Here is a 19,079-nt window from a genome sequence, read left to right as displayed (position 1 = left end):
TGTCAGTGCTTGTTAGCTTCTCATGATATGACTAATAAATATCGGGCCCCGCGGTTAACCCCCTTTCTTCTCGTTTATTACATAGCGAGGGTCTCGAATCCAGCAAGATTGATGCCTTCAGGTAGCATATGTGTGTTTATTGAACAGTTCCGTTCACCCGAAAAGAACAATTTTTCATGACGCCTGCGTCGAGGAGGACGTTCCACGTCCGCCGCCAATGTCAGTGAGTGGTGGTGCTGGCTAACACTCCCAGGATTTTACTAGTACACATAAATACCCAAGAAAGTTGATGGGGAAACAGCGCCGCGGTAGCTCAATTGGTAGAGCATCGCACGCGAAATGCGAAGGTTGTGGATTCGGTTCCCTCCTGCAGCAAGTTGTTTTTTCATCCGCTTTAATTTCTAATAATTTATCGTTTCTTCATAGCATTTATTAGGCACAACTAATTTCCCCAATGTTGTCCTTACTGTCAGTGCTTGTTAGCTTCTCATGATATGACTAATAAATGTCGGGTCCCTCGGTTAACCGCCTTTCTTCTCGTTTATTACATAGCGAGGGTCTCGAATCCGGAAAGATTGATGCCTTCAGGTAGCATATGTGGGTTTATTGACCAGTTGCCTTCACCCGAAATGATCACTTTCTTGTGACGCCTGCGTCAAGGAGGACGCTCCACGTGCTCCGCCAAGGTCAGTGATTGGTGGCGCTGGCTAACACTCCCAGGGTTTTACTACTACACATTATTACCCAAGAAAGTTGATGGGGAAACAGCGCAGCGGTAGCTCAATTGGTAGAGCATCGCACGCGAAATGCGAAGGTTGTGGGTTCGGTTCCCACCTTCGGAAGTTGTTTTTTCATCCGCTTTAATTTCTACTAATTTATCGTTTCTTCATACCGTTTATTAGGCACAACTAATTTCCCCAATGTTGTCCTTGCTGTCAGTCCTTGTTGGCTTCTCATGATATGACTAATAAATATCGGGCCCCTCGGTTAACCGCCTTTCTTCTCGTTTATTACATAGCGAGGGTCTCGAATCGGGAAAGATTGATGCCTTCAAGTAGCATATGTGGGTTTATTGACCAGTTGCCTTCACCCGAAATGATCACTTTCTTGTGACGCCTGCGTCAAGGAGGACGTTCCACGTCGGCCGCCAAGGTCAGTGAGTGGTGGCACTGGCTAACACTTACAGGATTTTACTAGTACACATAAATACCCAAGAAAGTTGGTGGGGAAACAGCGCCGCGGTAGCTGAATTGGTAGAGCATCGCACGCGACATGCGAAGGTTGTGGGTTCGGTTCCCAAGTTGTTTTTTCATCCGCTTTAGTTTCTAATAATTTATCGTTTCTTCATACCATTTATTAGGCACAACTAATTTCCCCAATGTTGTCCTTGCTGTCAGTCCTTGTTGGCTTCTCATGATATGAATAATAAATATCGGGCCCCTCGGTTAACCGCCTTTCTTCTCGTTTATTACATAGCGAGGGTCTCGAATCCGGCAAGATTGATGCCGTCAGGTAGCATACGTGGGTTTATTGACCAGTTGCCTTCACCCGAAAAGATCACTTTCTTGTGACGCCTGCGTCAAGAGGACGTTGCACGTCCGCCGCCAAGGTCAGGGAGTGGTGGCGCTGGCTAACACTCCCAGGATTTTACTAGTACACATAAATACCCAAGAAAGTTGATGGGGAAACAGCGCCGCGGTAGCTCAATTGGTAGAGCATCGCACGCGAAATGCCAAGGTTGTGGGTTCGGGTCCCACCTGCGGCAAGTTGTTTTCTCATCCGCTTTAATTTCTAATAATTTATCGTTTCTTCATACCATTTGTTGGCACAACTAATTTCCGCAATTTTGTCCTTGCTGTCAGTCCTTGTTGGCTTCGCATGATATGACTAATAAATATCGGGCCCCTCGGTTAACCGCCTTTCTTCTCGTTTATTACATAGCGAGGGTGTCGAATCCAGCAAGATTGATGCCTTCAGGTAGCATATGTGGGTTTATTGACCAGTTGCGTTCACCCGAAAAGATCAATTTTTCATGACGCCTGCGTCGAGGAGGACGTTCCACGTCCGCCGCCAAGGTCAGTGAGTGGTGGCGCTGGCTAACACTCCCAGGATTTTACTAGTACACATAAATACCCAAGAAAGTTGATGGGGAAACAGCGCCGCGGTAGCTCAACTGGTAGAGCATCGCACGCGAAATGCGAAGGTTGTGGGTTCGGTTCCCACCTGCGGCAAGTTGTTTTTTCATCCGCTTTAATTTCTTATAATTTATCGTTTCTTGATAGCATTTATTAGGCACAACTAATTTCCCCAATGTTGTCCTTACTGTCAGTGCTTGTTAGCTTCTCATGATATGACTAATAAATATCGGGCCCTACGGTTAACCCCCTTTCTTCTCGTTTATTACATAACGAGGGTCTCGAATCCAGCAAGATTGATGCCTTCAGGTAGCATATGTGGGTTTATTGACCAGTTGCGTTCACCCGAAAAGATCAATTTTTCATGACGCCTGCGTCGAGGAGGACGTTCCACGTCCGCCGCCAAGGTCAGTGAGTGGTGGCGCTGGCTAACACTCCCAGAATTTTACTAGTACACATAAATACCCAAGAAAGTTGATGGGGAAACAGCGCCGCGGTAGCTCAATTGGTAGAGCATCGCACGCGAAATGCGAAGGTTGTGGGTTCGGTTCCCACCTGCGGCAAGTTATTTTTTCATCCGCTTTAATTTCTAATAATTTATCGTTTCTTCATACCATTTATTAGGCACAACCAATTTCCGCAATGTTGCCCTTGCTGTCAGTCCTTGTTGGCTTCGCATGATATGACTAATTAATATCGGGCCCCTCGGTTAACCGCCTTTCTTCACGTTTATTACATAGCGAGGGTCTCGAATCCGGCAAGATTGATGCCTTCAGGTAGCATATGTGGGTTTATTGACCAGTTGCGTTCACCCGAAAAGATCAATTTTTCATGACGCCTGTGTCGAGGAGGACGTTCCACGTCCGCCGCCAATGTCAGTGTGTGGTGGCTCTGGCTAACACTCCCAGGATTTTACTAGTACACATAAATACCCAAGAAAGTTGATGGGTAAACAGCGCCTTAGTAGCTCAATTGGTAGAGCATCGCACGCGAAATGCGAAGGTTGTGGGTTCGGTTCCCTCCTGCAGCAAGTTGTTTTTTCATCCGCTTTAATTTCTAATAATTTATCGTTTCTTCATAGCATTTATTAGGCACAACTAATTTCCCCAATGTTGTCCTTACTGTCAGTGCTTGTTAGCATCTCATGATATGACTAATAAATATTGGGCCCCTCGGTTAACCCCCTTTCTTCTTGTTTATTACATAGCGAGGGTCGCGAATCCGGCAACATTGATGCCTTCAGGTAGCATATGTGGGTTTATACACCAGTTTCTTCACCCAAAAAGATCACATTCTCGTGACGCCTGCGGCATCGAGGACGTTCCACGTCCGCCGCCAAGGTCTGTGAGTGGTGGCGCTGGCTAACACTGCCAGGGTTTTACTAGTACACATTAATACCCAAGAAAGTTGATGGGGAAACAGCGCCGCGGTAGCTCAATTGGTAGAGCATCGCACGCGAAATGCGAAGGGGTTTGGTTCCCAGCTTCGGCAAGTTGTTTTTTCATCCGCTTTAATTTCTAATAATTTATCGTTTCTTCATGCCACTTATTAGGCACAACTAATTTCCCCAATGTTGTCCTTGCTGTGAGTCCTTGTTGGCTTCTCATGATATGACTAATAAATATCGGGCCCCTCGGTTAACCGCCTTTCTTCTCGTTTATTACATAGCGAGGGTCTCGAATCCGGAAAAATTGATGCCTTCAGGTAGCATATGTGGGTTTGTTGACCAGTTGCCTTCACCCGAAAAGATCACTTTCTTGTGACGCCTGCGTCAAGGAGGGCGTTCCACGTCCGCCGCCAAGGTCAGTGACTGGTGGCGCTGGCTAACACTCCCAGGGTTTTACTAGTACACATTATTACCCAAGAAAGGTGATGGGGAAACAGCGCCGCGGTAGCTCAATTGGTAGAGCATCGCACGCGAAATGCGAAGGTTGTGGGTTCGGTTCCCACCTGCGGCTAGTGGTTTTTTCATCCGCTTTAATTTCTAATAATTTATCGTTTCTTCATAGCATTTATTAGGCACAACTAATTTCCCCAATGTTGTCCTTGCTGTCAGTGCTTGTTAGCTTCTCATGATATGACTAATAAATATCGGGCCCCTCGGTTAACCCCCTTTCTTCTCGTTTATTACATAACGAGGGTCGCGAATCCGGCAAGATTGATGCCTTCAGGTAGCATATGTGGGTTTATTCACCAGTTTCCTACACCCAAAAAGATCACATTCTCGTGACGCCTGCGGCGACGAGGACCTTCTACGTCCGCCGCCGAGGTCTGTGAGTGGTGGCGCTGGCTAACACTCCCAGGGATTTACTAGTACACATTATTACCCAAGAAAGTTGATGGGGAAACAGCGCCGCGGTAGCTCAATTGGTAGAGCATCGCACGCGAAATGCGAAGGTTGTGGGTTCGGTTCCCACCTGCGGCTAGTTGTTTTTTCATCCGCTTTCATTTCTAATAATTTATCGTTTAATTCATACCATTTATTAGGCACAACTAATTTCCCCAATGTTGTCCTTGCTGTCAGTGCTTGTTGGCTTCTCATGATATGACTAATAAATATCGGGTCCCTCGGTTAACCCCCTTTCTTCTCGTTTATTACATAACGAGGGTCGCGAATCCGGCAAGATTGATGCCTTCAGGTAGCATATGTGGGTTTATTCACCAGTTTCCTACACCCAAAAAGATCACATTCTCGTGACGCCTGCGGCGACGAGGACCTTCTACGTCCGCCGCCGAGGTCTGTGAGTGGTGGCGCTGGCTAACACTCCCAGGGATTTACTAGTACACATTATTACCCAAGAAAGTTGATGGGGAAACAGCGCCGCGGTAGCTCAATTGGTAGAGCATCGCACGCGAAATGCGAAGGTTGTGGGTTCGGTTCCCACCTGCGGCTAGTTGTTTTTTCATCCGGTTTCATTTCTAATAATTTATCGTTTCTTCATACCATTTATTAGGCACAACTAATTTCCCCAATGTTGTGCTTGCTGTCAGTGCTTCTTGGCTTCCCATGATATGACTAATCGATATAGGGCCCCTCGGTTAACCCCCTTTCTTCTCGTTTATTACTTAACGAGGGTCGCGAATCGGGCAAGATTGATGCCTTCAGGTAGCATATGTGGGTTTATTGACCAGTTGCCTTCACCCGAAAAGATTACTTTTTTGTGACGCCTGCGTAAAGGAGGACGCTCCACGTGCTCCGCCAAGGTCAGTGATTGGTGGCGCTGGCTAACACTCCCAGGGTTTACTAGTACACATAAATACCCAAGAAAGTTGATGGGGAAACAGCGCCGCGGTAGCTCAATTGGTAGAGCATCGCACGCGAAATGCGAAGGTTGTGGGTTCGGTTCCTACCTGCGGCAAGTTGTTTTCTCATCCGCTTTAATTTCTAATAATTTATCGTTTCTTCATACCATTTGTTAGGCACAACTAATTTCCGCAATGTTGTCCTTGCTGTCAGTCCTTGTTGGCTTCGCATGATATGACTAATAAATATCGGGCCCCTCGGTTAACCGCCTTTCTTCTCGTTTATTACATAGCGAGGGTCTCGAATCCAGCAAGATTGATGCCTTTAGGTAGCATATGTGGGTTTATTGACAAGTTGCGTTCACCCGAAAAGATCAATTTTTCATGACGCCTGCGTCGAGGAGGACGTTCCACGTCCGCCGCCAAGGTCAGTGAGTGGTGGCGCTGGCTAACACTCCCAGGATTTTACTAGTACACATAAATACCCAAGAAAGTTGATGGGGAAACAGCGCCGCGGTAGCTCAATTGGTAGAGCATCGCACGCGAAATGCGAAGGTTGTGGGTTCGGTTCCCAAGTTGTTTTTTCATCCGCTTTAATTTCTAATAATTTATCGTTTCTTCATACCATTTATTAGGCACAACTAATTTCCCCAATGTTGTCCTTGCTGTCAGTCCTTGTTGGCTTCTCATGATATGACTAATAAATATCGGGCCCCTCGGTTAACCGCCTTTCTTCTCGTTTATTACATAGCGAGGGTCTCGAATCCGGCAAGATTGATGCCTTCAGGTAGCATATGTGGGTTTATTGACCAGTTGCCTTCACCCGAAAAGATCACTTTCTTGTGACGCCTGCGTCAAGGAGGACGTTGCACGTCCGCCGCCAAGGTCAGTGAGTGGTGGCGCTGGCTAACACTCCCAGGATTTTACTAGTACACATAAATACCCAAGAAAGTTGATGGGGAAACAGCGCCGCGGTAGCTCAATTGGTAGAGCATCGCACGCCAAATGCGAAGGTTGTGCGTTCGGGTCCCACCTGCAGCAAGTTGTTTTTTCATCCGCTTTAATTTCTAATAATTTATCGCTTCTTCATACCATTTGTTAGGCACAACTAATTTCCGCAATGTTGTCCTTGCTGTGAGTCCTTGTTGGCTTCTCATGATATGACTAATAAATATCGGGTCCCTCGGTTGGCCCACTTTCTTCTCGTTTATTACATAACGAGGGTCGCGAATCCGGCAACATTGATGCCTTCAGGTAGCATATGTGGGTTTATACACCAGTTTCTTCACCCGAAAAGATCACATTCTCGTGACGCCTGCGGCATCGAGGACGTTCCACGTCCGCCGCCAAGGTCTGTGAGTGGTGGCGCTGGCTAACACTGCCAGGGTTTTACTAGTTCACATTAATACCCAAGAAAGTTGATGGGGAAACAGCGCCGCGGTAGCTCAATTGGTAGAGCATCGCACGCGAAATGCGAAGGTTGTGGGTTCGGTTCCCAGCTTCGGCAAGTTGTTTTTTCATCCGCTTTAATTTCTAATAATTTATCGTTTCTTCATACCATTTATTAGGCACAACTAATTTCCCCAATGTTGTCCTTGCTGTGAGTCCTTGTTGGCTTCTCATGATATGACTAATAAATATCGGGCCCCTCGGTTAACCGCCTTTCTTCTCGTTTATTACATAGCGAGGGTCTCGAATCCGGAAAGATTGATGCCTTCAGGTAGCATATGTGGGTTTATTCACCAGTTTCCTACACCCAAAAAGATCACATTCTCGTGACGCCTGCGGCGACGAGGACCTTCTACGTCCGCCGCCGAGGTCTGTGAGTGGTGGCGCTGGCTAACACTCCCAGGGATTTACTAGTACACATTATTACCCAAGAAAGTTGATGGGGAAACAGCGCCGCGGTAGCTCAATTGGTAGAGCATCGCACGCGAAATGCGAAGGTTGTGGGTTCGGTTCCCACCTGCGGCTAGTTGTTTTTTCATCCGCTTTCATTTCTAATAATTTATCGTTTCTTCATACCATTTATTAGGCACAACTAATTTCCCCAATGTTGTGCTTGCTGTCAGTGCTTCTTGGCTTCCCATGATATGACTAATCGATATAGGGCCCCTCGGTTAACCCCCTTTGTTCTCGTTTATTACTTAACGAGGGTCGCGAATCGGGCAAGATTGATGCCTTCAGGTAGCATATGTGGGTTTATTGACCAGTTGCCTTCACCCGAAAAGATTACTTTTTCATGACGCCTGCGTCGAGGAGGACGTTCCACGTCCGCCGCCAAGGTCAGTGAGTGGTGGCGCTGGCTAACACTCCCAGGATTTTACTAGTACACATAAATACCCAAGAAAGTTGATGGGGAAACAGCGCCGCGGTAGCTCAATTGGTAGAGCATCGCACGCGAAATGCGAAGGTTGTGGGTTCGGTTCCCAAGTTGTTTTTTCATCCGCTTTAATTTCTAATAATTTATCGTTTCTTCATACCATTTATTAGGCACAACTAATTTCCCCAATGTTGTCCTTGCTGTCAGTCCTTGTTGGCTTCTCATGATATGACTAATAAATATCGGGCCCCTCGGTTAACCGCCTTTCTTGTCGTTTATTACATAGCGAGGGTCTCGAATCCGGAAAGATTGATGCCTTCAGGTAGCATATGTGGGTTTGTTGACCAGTTGCCTTCACCCGAAAAGATCACTTTCTTGTGACGCCTGCGTCAAGGAGGGCGTCCCACGTCCGCCGCCGAGGTCTGTGAGTGGCGGCGCTGGCTTACACTCCCAGGGATTTACTAGTACACATTATTACCCAAGAAAGTTGATGGGGAAACAGCGCCGCGGTAGCTCAATTGGTAGAGCATCGCACGCCAAATGCGAAGGTTGTGCGTTCGGGTCCCACCTGCAGCAAGTTGTTTTTTCATCCGCTTTAATTTCTAATAATTTATCGCTTCTTCATACCATTTGTTAGGCACAACTAATTTCCGCAATGTTTTCCTTGCTGTCAGTCCTTGTTGGCTTCGCATGATATGACTAATAAATATCGGGCCCCTCGGTTAACCGCCTTTCTTCTCGTTTATTACATAGCGAGGGTCTCGAATCCGGAAAGATTGATGCCTTCAGGTAGCATATGTGGGTTTGTTGACCAGTTGCCTTCACCCGAAAAGATCACTTTCTTGTGACGCCTGCGTCAAGGAGGGCGTTCCACGTCCGCCGCCAAGGTCAGTGACTGGTGGCGCTGGCTAACAGTCCCAGGGTTTTACTAGTACACATTATTACCCAAGAAAGGTGATGGGGAAACAGCGCCGCGGTAGCTCAATTGGTAGAGCATCGCACGCGAAATGCGAAGGTTGTGGGTTCGGTTCCCACCTGCGGCTAGTGGTTTTTTCATCCGCTTTAATTTCTAATAATTTATCGTTTCTTCATAGCATTTATTAGGCACAACTAATTTCCCCAATGTTGTCCTTGCTGTCAGTGCTTGTTAGCTTCTCATGATATGACTAATAAATATCGGGCCCCTCGGTTAACCCCCTTTCTTCTCGTTTATTACATAACGAGGGTCGCGAATCCGGCAAGATTGATGCCTTCAGGTAGCATATGTGGGGTTGTTCACCAGTTTCGTACACTCAAAAAGATCACATTCTCGTGACGCCTGCGGCATCGAGGACGTTCCACGTCCGCCGCCGAGGTCTGTGAGTGGTGGCGCTGGCTTACACTCCCAGGGATTTACTAGTACACATTATTACCCAAGAAAGTTGATGGGGAAACAGCGCCGCGGTAGCTCAATTGGTAGAGCATCGCACGCGAAATGCGAAGGTTGTGGGTTCGGTTCCCACCTGCGGCTAGTTGTTTTTTCATCCGCTTTCATTTCTAATAATTTATCGTTTCTTCATACCATTTATTAGGCACAACTAATTTCCCCAATGTTGTCCTTGCTGTCAGTGCTTGTTGGCTTCCCATGATATGACTAATCGATATAGGGCCCCTCGGTTAACCCCCTTTGTTCTCGTTTATTACTTAACGAGGGTCGCGAATCGGGCAAGATTGATGCCTTCAGGTAGCATATGTGGTTTATTGACCAGTTGCCTTCACCCGAAAAGATTACTTTTTTGTGACGCCTGCGTAAAGGAGGACGCTCCACGTGCTCCGCCAAGGTCAGTGATTGGTGGCGCTGGCTAACACTCCCAGGGTTTACTAGTACACATAAATACACAAGAAAGTTGATGGGGAAACAGCGCCGCGGTAGCTCAATTGGTAGAGCATCGCACGCGAAATGCGAAGGTTGTGGGTTCGGTTCCTACCTGCGGCAAGTTGTTTTCTCATCCGCTTTAATTTCTAATAATTTATCGTTTCTTCATACCATTTGTTAGGCACAACTAATTTCCGCAATGTTGTCCTTGCTGTCAGTCCTTGTTGGCTTCGCATGATATGACTAATAAATATCGGGCCCCTCGGTTAACCGCCTTTCTTCTCGTTTATTACATAGCGAGGGTCTCGAATCCAGCAAGATTGATGCCTTTAGGTAGCATATGTGGGTTTATTGACAAGTTGCGTTCACCCGAAAAGATCAATTTTTCATGACGCCTGCGTCGAGGAGGACGTTCCACGTCCGCCGCCAAGGTCAGTGAGTGGTGGCGCTGGCTAACACTCCCAGGATTTTACTAGTACACATAAATACCCAAGAAAGTTGATGGGGAAACAGCGCCGCGGTAGCTCAATTGGTAGAGCATCGCACGCGAAATGCGAAGGTTGTGGGTTCGGTTCCCAAGTTGTTTTTTCATCCGCTTTAATTTCTAATAATCTATCGTTTCTTCATACCATTTATTAGGCACAACTAATTTCCCCAATGTTGTCCTTACTGTCAGTGCTTGTTAGCTTCTCATGATATGACTAATAAATATCGGGCCCCTCGGTTAACCCCCTTTCTTCTTGTTTATTACATAACGAGGGTCGCGAATCCGGCAACATTGATGCCTTCAGGTAGCGTATGTGGGTTTATTGACCAGTTGCCTTCACCCGAAAAGATCAATTTCTTGTGACGCCTGCGTCAAGGAGGACGTTCCACGTCCGCCGCCAAGGTCAGTGAGTGGTGGCACTGGCTAACACTCCCAGGATTTTACTAGTACACATAAATACCCAAGAAAGTTGGTGGGGAAACAGCGCCGCGGTAGCTGAATTGATAGAGCATCGCACGCGACATGCGAAGGTTGTGGGTTCGGTTCCTACCTGCGGCAAGTTGTTTTCTCATCCGCTTTAATTTCTAATAATTTATCGTTTCTTCATACCATTTGTTAGGCACAACTAATTTCCGCAATGTTGTCCTTGCTGTCAGTCCTTGTTGGCTTCGCATGATATGACTAATAAATATCGGGCCCCTCGGTTAACCGCCTTTCTTCTCGTTTATTACATAGCGAGGGTCTCGAATCCAGCAAGATTGATGCCTTTAGGTAGCATATGTGGGTTTATTGACAAGTTGCGTTCACCCGAAAAGATCAATTTTTCATGACGCCTGCGTCGAGGAGGACGTTCCACGTCCGCCGCCAAGGTCAGTGAGTGGTGGCGCTGGCTAACACTCCCAGGATTTTACTAGTACACATAAATACGCAAGAAAGTTGATGGGGAAACAGCGCCGCGGTAGCTCAATTGGTAGAGCATCGCACGCGAAATGCGAAGGTTGTGGGTTCGGTTCCCAAGTTGTTTTTTCATCCGCTTTAATTTCTAATAATTTATCGTTTCTTCATACCATTTATTAGGCACAACTAATTTCCATAATGTTGTCCTTGCTGTCAGTCCTTGTTGGCTTCTCATGATATGACTAATAAATATCGGGCCCCTCGGTTAACCGCCTTTCTTCTCGTTTATTACATAGCGAGGGTCTCGAATCCGGCAAGATTGATGCCTTCAGGTAGCATATGTGGGTTTATTGACCAGTTGCCTTCACCCGAAAAGATTACTTTTTTGTGACGCCTGCGTAAAGGAGGACGCTCCACGTGCTCCGCCAAGGTCAGTGATTGGTGGCGCTGGCTAACACTCCCAGGATTTTACTAGTACACATAAATACCCAAGAAAGTTGATGGGGAAACAGCGCCGCGGTAGCTCAATTGGTAGAGCATCGCACGCCAAATGCGAAGGTTGTGGGTTCGGGTCCCACCTGCAGCAAGTTGTTTTTTCATCCGCTTTAATTTCTAATAATTTATCGCTTCTTCATACCATTTGTTAGGCACAACTAATTTCCGCAATGTTTTCCTTGCTGTCAGTCCTTGTTGGCTTCGCATGATATGACTAATAAATATCGGGCCCCTCGGTTAACCGCCTTTCTTCTCGTTTATTACATAGCGAGGGTGTCGAATCCAGCAAGATTGATGCCTTCAGGTAGCATATGTGGGTTTATTGACCAGTTGCCTTCACCCGAAAAGATTACTTTTTTGTGACGCCTGCGTAAAGGAGGACGCTCCACGTGCTCCGCCAAGGTCAGTGATTGGTGGCGCTGGCTAACACTCCCAGGGTTTACTAGTACACATAAATACCCAAGAAAGTTGATGGGGAAACAGCGCCGCGGTAGCTCAATTGGTAGAGCATCGCACGCGAAATGCGAAGGTTGTGGGTTCGGTTCCTACCTGCGGCAAGTTGTTTTCTCATCCGCTTTAATTTCTAATAATTTATCGTTTCTTCATACCATTTGTTAGGCACAACTAATTTCCGCAATGTTGTCCTTGCTGTCAGTCCTTGTTGGCTTCGCATGATATGACTAATAAATATCGGGCCCCTCGGTTAACCGCCTTTCTTCTCGTTTATTACATAGCGAGGGTCTCGAATCCAGCAAGATTGATGCCTTTAGGTAGCATATGTGGGTTTATTGACAAGTTGCGTTCACCCGAAAAGATCAATTTTTCATGACGCCTGCGTCGAGGAGGACGTTCCACGTCCGCCGCCAAGGTCAGTGAGTGGTGGCGCTGGCTAACACTCCCAGGATTTTACTAGTACACATACATACCCAAGAAAGTTGATGGGGAAACAGCGCCGCGGTAGCTCAATTGGTAGAGCATCGCACGCGAAATGCGAAGGTTGTGGTTTCGGTTCCCAAGTTGTTTTTTCATCCGCTTTAATTTCAAATAATTTATCGTTTCTTCATACCATTTATTAGGCACAACTAATTTCCCCAATGTTGTCCTTGCTGTCAGCCCTTGTTGGCTTCTCATGATATGACTAATAAATATCGGGCGCCTCGGTTAACCGCCTTTCTTCTCGTTTATTACATAGCGAGGGTCTCGAATCCGGCAAGATTGATGCCTTCAGGTAGCATATGTGGGTTTATTGACCAGTTGCCTTCACCCGAAAAGATCACTTTCTTGTGACGCCTGCGTCAAGGAGGACGTTGCACGTCCGCCGCCAAGGTCAGTGAGTGGTGGCGCTGGCTAACACTCCCAGGATTTTACTAGTACACATAAATACCCAAGAAAGTTGATGGGGAAACAGCGCCGCGGTAGCTCAATTGGTAGAGCATCGCACGCCAAATGCGAAGGTTGCGGTTTCGGGTCCCACCTGCAGCAAGTTGTTTTTTCATCCGCTTTAATTTCTAATAATTTATCGCTTCTTCATACCATTTGTTAGGCACAACTAATTTCCGCAATGTTTTCCTTGCTGTCAGTCCTTGTTGGCTTCGCATGATATGACTAATAAATATCGGGCCCCTCGGTTAACCGCCTTTCTTCTCGTTTATTACATAGCGAGGGTGTCGAATCCAGCAAGATTGATGCCTTCAGGTAGCATATGTGGGTTTATTGACCAGTTGCGTTCACCCGAAAAAAACAATTTTTCATGACGCCTGCGTCGAGGAGGACGTTCCACGTCCGCCGCCAAAGTCAGTGAGTGGTGGCGCTGGCTAACACTCCCAGGATTTTACTAGTACACATAAATACCCAAGAATGTTGATGGGGAAACAGCGCCGCGGTAGCTCAATTGGTAGAGCATCGCACGCGAAATGCGAATGTTGTGGGTTCGGTTCCCACCTGCGGCAAGTTGTTTTTTCATCCGCTTTAATTTCTAATAATTTATCGTTTCTTGATAGCATTTATTAGGCACAACTAATTTCCCCAATGTTGTCCTTACTGTCAGTGCTTGTTAGCTTCTCATGATATGACTAATAAATATCGGGCCCTACGGTTAACCCCCTTTCTTCTCGTTTATTACATAACGAGGGTCGCGAATCCCGCAACATTGATGCCTTCAGGTAGCATATGTGGGTTTATTCACCAGTTTTCTTCACCCAAAAAGATCACATTCTCGTGACGCCTGCGGCATCGAGGACGTTCCACGTCCGCCGCCAAGGTCTGTGAGTGGTGGCGCTGGCTAACACTCCCAGGATTTTACTAGTACACATAAATACCCAAGAAAGTTGATGGGGAAACAGCGCCGCGGTAGCTCAATTGGTAGAGCATCGCACGCGAAATGCGAAGGTTGTGGGTTCGGTTCCCAAGTTGTTTTTTCATCCGCTTTAATTTCTAATAATTTATCGTTTCTTCATACCATTTATTAGGCACAACTAATTTCCCCAATGTTGTCCTTGCTGTCAGTCCTTGTTGGCTTCTCATGATATGACTAATAAATATCGGACCCCTCGGTTAACCGCCTTTCTTCTCGATTATTACATAGCGGGGGTCTCGAATCCATCAAGATTGATGCCTTCAGGTAGCATATGTGGGTTTATTGACCAGTTGTGTTCACCCGAAAAGATCAATTTTTCATGACGCCTGCGTCGAGGAGGACGTTCCACGTCCGCCGCCAATGTCGGTGAGTGGTGGCGCTGGCTAACCCTCCCAGGATTTTACCAGTACACATAAATACCCAAGAAAGTTGATGGGGAAACAGCGCCGCGGTGGCTCAATTGGTAGAGCATCGCACGCGAAATGCGAAGGTTGTGGGTTCGGTTCCCACCTGCGGCAAGTTGTTTTTTCGTCCGCTTTAATTTCTAATAATTTCTCGTTTCTTCATAGCATTTATTAGGCACAACTAATTTCCCCAATGTTGTCCTTACTGTCAGTGCTTGTTAGCTTCTCATGATATGACTAATAAATATCGGGCCCCGCGGTTAACCCCCTTTCTTCTCGTTTATTACATAACGAGGGTCGCGAATCCGGCAACATTGATGCCTTCAGGTAGCATATGTGGGTTTATTGACCAGTTGCCTTCACCCGAAAAGATCACTTTCTTGTGACGCCTGCGTCAAGGAGGACGTTCCACGTCCGCCGCCAAGGTCAGTGAGTGGTGGCGCTGGCTAACACTCCCAGGATTTTACTAGTACACATAAATACCCAAGAAAGTTGGTGGGGAAACAGCGCCGCGGTAGCTGAATTGGTAGAGCATCGCACGCGACATGCGAAGGTGTTGGGTTCGGTTCCCACCTGCGGCAACTTGTTTTTTATCCGCTTTAATTTCTAATAATTTATCGTTTCTTCGTACCATTTATTAGGCACAACTAATTTCGCCAATGTTGTCCTTGCTGTCAGTGCTTGTTGGCTTCTCATGATATGACTAATAAATATCGGGTCCCTCGGTTAACCCACTTTCTTCTCGTTTATTACATAATGAGGGTCGCGAATCCGGCAACATTGATGCCTTCAGGTAGCATATGTGGGTTTATTGGCCAGTTGCGTTCACCCGAAAAGATCAATTTTTCATGACGCCTGCGTCGAGGAGGACGTTCCACGTCCACCGCCAAGGTCAGCGAGTGGTGGCGCTGGCTAACACTCCCAGGATTTTACTAGTACACATAAATACCCAAGAAAGTTGATGGGGAAACAGCGCCGCGGTAGCTCAATTGGTAGAGCATCGCACGCGAAATGCGAAGGTTGTGGGTTCGGTTCCCAAGTTGTTTTTTCATCCGCTTTAATTTCTAATAATTTATCGTTTCTTCATACCATTTATTAGGCACAACTAATTTCCCCAATGTTGTCCTTGCTGTCAGCCCTTGTTGGCTTCTCATGATATGACTAATAAATATCGGGCCCCTCGGTTAACCGCCTTTCTTCTAGTTTATTACATAGCGAGGGTCTCGAATCCGGCAAGATTGATGCCTTCAGGTAGCATATGTGGGTTTATTGACCAGTTGCCTTCACCCGAAAAGATCACTTTCTTGTGACGCCTGCGTCAAGGAGGACGTTGCACGTCCGCCGCCAAGGTCAGTGAGTGGTGGCGCTGGCTAACACTCCCAGGATTTTACTAGTACACATAAATACCCAAGAAAGTTGATGGGGAAACAGCGCCGCGGTAGCTCAATTGGTAGAGCATCGCACGCCAAATGCGAAGGTTGTGGGTTCGGGTCCCACCTGCAGCAAGTTGTTTTTTCATCCGCTTTAATTTCTAATAATTTATCGCTTCTTCATACCATTTGTTAGGCACAACTAATTTCCGCAATGTTTTCCTTGCTGTCAGTCCTTGTTGGCTTCGCATGATATGACTAATAAATATCGGGCCCCTCGGTTAACCGCCTTTCTTCTCGTTTATTACATAGCGAGGGTGTCGAATCCAGCAAGATTGATGCCTTCAGGTAGCATATGTGGGTTTATTGACCAGTTGCGTTCACCCGAAAAAAACAATTTTTCATGACGCCTGCGTCGAGGAGGACGTTCCACGTCCGCCGCCAAAGTCAGTGAGTGGTGGCGCTGGCTAACACTCCCAGGATTTTACTAGTACACATAAATACCCAAGAATGTTGATGGGGAAACAGCGCCGCGGTAGCTCAATTGGTAGAGCATCGCACGCGAAATGCGAATGTTGTGGGTTCGGTTCCCACCTGCGGCAAGTTGGTTTTTCATCCGCTTTAATTTCTAATAATTTATCGTTTCTTGATAGCATTTATTAGGCACAACTCATTTCCCCAATGTTGTCCTTACTGTCAGTGCTTGTTAGCTTCTCATGATATGACTAATAAATATCGGGCCCTACGGTTAACCCCCTTTCTTCTCGTTTATTACATAACGAGGGTCGCGAATCCCGCAACATTGATGCCTTCAGGTAGCATATGTGGGTTTATTCACCAGTTTTCTTCACCCAAAAAGATCACATTCTCGTGACGCCTGCGGCATCGAGGACGTTCCACGTCCGCCGCCAAGGTCTGTGAGTGGTGGCGCTGGCTAACACTCGCAGGGATTTACTAGTACACATTATTACCCAAGAAAGTTGATGGGGAAACAGCGCCGCGGTAGCTCAATTGGTAGAGCATCGCACGCGAAATGCGAAGGTTGTGGGTTCGGTTCCCAAGTTGTTTTTTCATCCGCTTTAATTTCTAATAATTTATCGTTTCTTCATACCATTTATTAGGCACAACTAATTTCCCCAATGTTGTCCTTGCTGTCAGTCCTTGTTGGCTTCTCATGATATGACTAATAAATATCGGACCCCTCGGTTAACCGCCTTTCTTCTCGATTATTACATAGCGAGGGTCTAGAATCCATCAAGATTGATGCCTTCAGGTAGCATATGTGGGTTTATTGACCAGTTGTGTTCACCCGAAAAGATCAATTTTTCATGACGCCTGCGTCGAGGAGGACGTTCCACGTCCGCCGCCAATGTCAGTGAGTGGTGGCGCTGGCTAACCCTCCCAGGATTTTACCAGTACACATAAATACCCAAGAAAGTTGATGGGGAAACAGCGCCGCGGTGGCTCAATTGGTAGAGCATCGCACGCGAAATGCGAAGGTTGTGGGTTCGGTTCCCACCTGCGGCAAGTTGTTTTTTCGTCCGCTTTAATTTCTAATAATTTCTCGTTTCTTCATAGCATTTATTAGGCACAACTAATTTCCCCAATGTTGTCCTTACTGTCAGTGCTTGTTAGCTTCTCATGATATGACTAATAAATATCGGGCCGCGCGGTTAACCCCCTTTCTTCTCGTTTATTACATAACGAGGGTCGCGAATCCGGCAACATTGATGCCTTCAGGTAGCATATGTGGGTTTATTGACCAGTTGCCTTCACCCGAAAAGATCACTTTCTTGTGACGCCTGCGTCAAGGAGGACGTTCCACGTCCGCCGCCAAGGTCAGTGAGTGGTGGCGCTGGCTAACACTCCCAGGATTTTACTAGTACACATAAATACCCAAGAAAGTTGGTGGGGAAACAGCGCCGCGGTAGCTGAATTGGTAGAGCATCGCACGCGACATGCGAAGGTGTTGGGTTCGGTTCCCACCTGCGGCAACTTGTTTTTTATCCGCTTTAATTTCTAATAATTTATCGTTTCTTCATACCATTTATTAGGCACATCTAATTTCGCCAATGTTGTCCTTGCTGTCAGTGCTTGTTGGCTTCTCATGATATGACTAATAAATATCGGGTCCCTCGGTTAACCCACTTTCTTCTCGTTTATTACATAACGAGGGTCGCGAATCCGGCAACATTGATGCCTTCAGGTAGCATATGTGGGTTTATTGGCCAGTTGCGTTCACCCGAAAAGATCAATTTTTCATGACGCCTGCGTCGAGGAGGACGTTCCACGTCCACCGCCAAGGTCAGCGAGTGGTGGCGCTGGCTAACACTCCCAGGATTTTACTAGTACACATAAATACCCAAGAAAGTTGATGGGGAAACAGCACTGCGGTAGTTAATTGGTAGAGCATCGCACGCGAAATGCGAAGGTTGTGGGTTCGGTTCCCAAGTTGTTTTTTCATCCGCTTTAATTTCTAATAATTTATCGTTTCTTCATACCATTTATTAGGCACAACTAATTTCCCCAATGTTGTCCTTGCTGTGAGTCCTTGTTGGCTTCTCATGATATGACTAATAAATATCGGGCCCCTCGGTTAACCGCCTTTCTTCTCGTTTATTACATAGCGAGGGTCTCGAATCCGGAAAGATTGATGCCTTCAGGTAGCATATGTGGGTTTATTCACCAGTTTCCTACACCCAAAAAGATCACATTCTCGTGACGCCTGCGGCGACGAGGACCTTCTACGTCCGCCGCCGAGGTCTGTGAGTGGTGGCGCTGGCTAACACTCCCAGGGATTTACTAGTACACATTATTACCCAAGAAAGTTGATGGGGAAACAGCGCCGCGGTAGCTCAATTGGTAGAGCATCGCACGCGAAATGCGAAGGTTGTGGGTTCGGTTCCCACCTGCGGCTAGTTGTTTTTTCATCCGCTTTCATTTCTAATAATTTATCGTTTCTTCATACCATTTATTAGGCACAACTAATTTCCCCAATGTTGTGCTTGCTGTCAGTGCTTCTTGGCTTCCCATGATATGACTAATAAATATCGGGCCCCTCGGTTAACCGCCTTTCTTCTCGTTTATTACATAGCGAGGGTCTCGAATCCAGCAAGATTGATGCCTTTAGGTAGCATATGTGGGTTTATTGACAAGTTGCGTTCACCCGAAAAGATCAATTTTTCATGACGCCTGCGTCGAGGAGGACGTTCCACGTCCGCCGCCAAGGTCAGTGAGTGGTGGCGCTGGCTAACACTTCCAGGATTTTACTAGTACACATAAATACCCAAGAAAGTTGATGGGGAAACAGCGCCGCGGTAGCTCAATTGGTAGAGCATCGCACGCGAAATGCGAAGGTTGTGGGTTCGGTTCCCAAGTTGTTTTTTCATCCGCTTTAATTTCTAATAATTTATCGTTTCTTCATACCATTTATTAGGCACAACTAATTTCCCCAATGTTGTCCTTGCTGTCAGTCCTTGTTGGCTTCTCATGATATGACTAATAAATATCGGGT

At 46.7% G+C, this 19,079-nt stretch overlaps 5 non-coding genes across 5 annotated transcripts; all 5 read left to right on the top strand.

Moving 5' to 3' along the window:
- The first annotated feature begins 2,625 nt into the window (after nt 1-2,625).
- On the top strand, nt 2,626-2,698 carry TRNAS-CGA (transfer RNA serine (anticodon CGA)). The gene has a single exon. It is a non-coding gene; the product is annotated as a tRNA-Ser (tRNA).
- An 8,755-nt stretch (nt 2,699-11,453) lies between these two features.
- Nucleotides 11,454-11,526, top strand: TRNAW-CCA (transfer RNA tryptophan (anticodon CCA)). Its single transcript has one exon. It is a non-coding gene; the product is annotated as a tRNA-Trp (tRNA).
- Nucleotides 11,527-14,236: 2,710 nt separating this feature from the next.
- On the top strand, nt 14,237-14,309 carry TRNAS-CGA (transfer RNA serine (anticodon CGA)). Its single transcript has one exon. It is a non-coding gene; the product is annotated as a tRNA-Ser (tRNA).
- Nucleotides 14,310-15,627: 1,318 nt separating this feature from the next.
- Nucleotides 15,628-15,700, top strand: TRNAW-CCA (transfer RNA tryptophan (anticodon CCA)). Its single transcript has one exon. It is a non-coding gene; the product is annotated as a tRNA-Trp (tRNA).
- A 1,319-nt stretch (nt 15,701-17,019) lies between these two features.
- On the top strand, nt 17,020-17,092 carry TRNAS-CGA (transfer RNA serine (anticodon CGA)). Its single transcript has one exon. It is a non-coding gene; the product is annotated as a tRNA-Ser (tRNA).
- Nucleotides 17,093-19,079: the final 1,987 nt, after the last annotated feature.

Source organism: Dermacentor variabilis, chromosome 9, assembly GCF_050947875.1.
Source record: "Dermacentor variabilis isolate Ectoservices chromosome 9, ASM5094787v1, whole genome shotgun sequence".
NCBI classification, from domain to species: domain Eukaryota; kingdom Metazoa; phylum Arthropoda; class Arachnida; order Ixodida; family Ixodidae; genus Dermacentor; species Dermacentor variabilis.
This window is presented reverse-complemented; position numbering and strand designations above follow the sequence as displayed.